The sequence below is a fragment of the Malus sylvestris genome, chromosome 16, assembly GCF_916048215.2.
Source record: "Malus sylvestris chromosome 16, drMalSylv7.2, whole genome shotgun sequence".
Taxonomy (NCBI): domain Eukaryota; kingdom Viridiplantae; phylum Streptophyta; class Magnoliopsida; order Rosales; family Rosaceae; genus Malus; species Malus sylvestris.
This window is the reverse complement of record NC_062275.1, coordinates 8,667,723-8,668,557: the sequence shown is the minus strand read 5'-3', so window position 1 is coordinate 8,668,557 and position 835 is coordinate 8,667,723. Positions and strand designations below refer to the sequence as shown.

General features: G+C 34.0%; 1 non-coding gene across 1 annotated transcript; it reads left to right on the top strand.

The window, feature by feature from the left end:
• Positions 1 to 402: 402 nt before the first annotated feature.
• On the top strand, positions 403 to 482 carry TRNAL-UAG (transfer RNA leucine (anticodon UAG)). The gene has a single exon. It is a non-coding gene; the product is annotated as a tRNA-Leu (tRNA).
• The last annotated feature ends 353 nt before the right edge of the window (positions 483 to 835 follow it).

The window sequence follows — 835 nt, the reverse complement described above, 5'->3', positions numbered from 1 at the left end:
AATGGCTCTCAAAGGGCGAAGCCACACTATGGTTGGAGTCAATTGTAGCCAACCCTTATAGGCATTCATGGCTCCGCCGTTGATTGCAATTGCAAATATTTTACATGAGAGTTTCTTTGAGGAAGGGAAAATCACATATATAAGGATTTGTTTGACATTTTTTGCTTTAATCTTTTATAATGATATCAAACAATGAAAATTAAATACTAATGAGTAAAAACGAAATGTTTATCGACCGAACATTGAATTAAACTTATTGACGAGTAAAATCAAACTTAAGTCAGAGCGCATTACATTTATGAAATGAAGCCACAGGCCCATGACCCAAGAGCCCGGTGAGTTAGCTGTTAACAATCTTCAAACAATTACTTATTTAGTAATCAGGGAATACATTTCCAGTTCGACGGTTTGGCCGAGTGGTCTAAGGCGCCAGATTTAGGCTCTGGTCCGAAAGGGCGTGGGTTCAAATCCCACAGCCGTCAATATGTTTTTTATTATTTTTTGTATAACCATAGACTTTTATGCTGATTCTAACTCACCACTCTATTTTTTATCACCATTTAAGCTAATCGCAAGAGCTTAGCAAACAATCACTCTCAGCTAAAGAAAATACATCACCAAACAACTTTTAGCACAAGTAGTTTTGGATGGAATGATGAAATGGTAAATTTTAAGTTTAAATTACCTTTCAGTAAAAAATGACGCTCATAAACCTTGTTGCATCTAATTAATAAAGAACAATTTGTAGTTAAACGATGTAAAACAAATTTCTTTCTTTATTTTTCTTTGACATGAACAAAGATTTTTCTAATTAAATGGGCTAATGTGATATTTC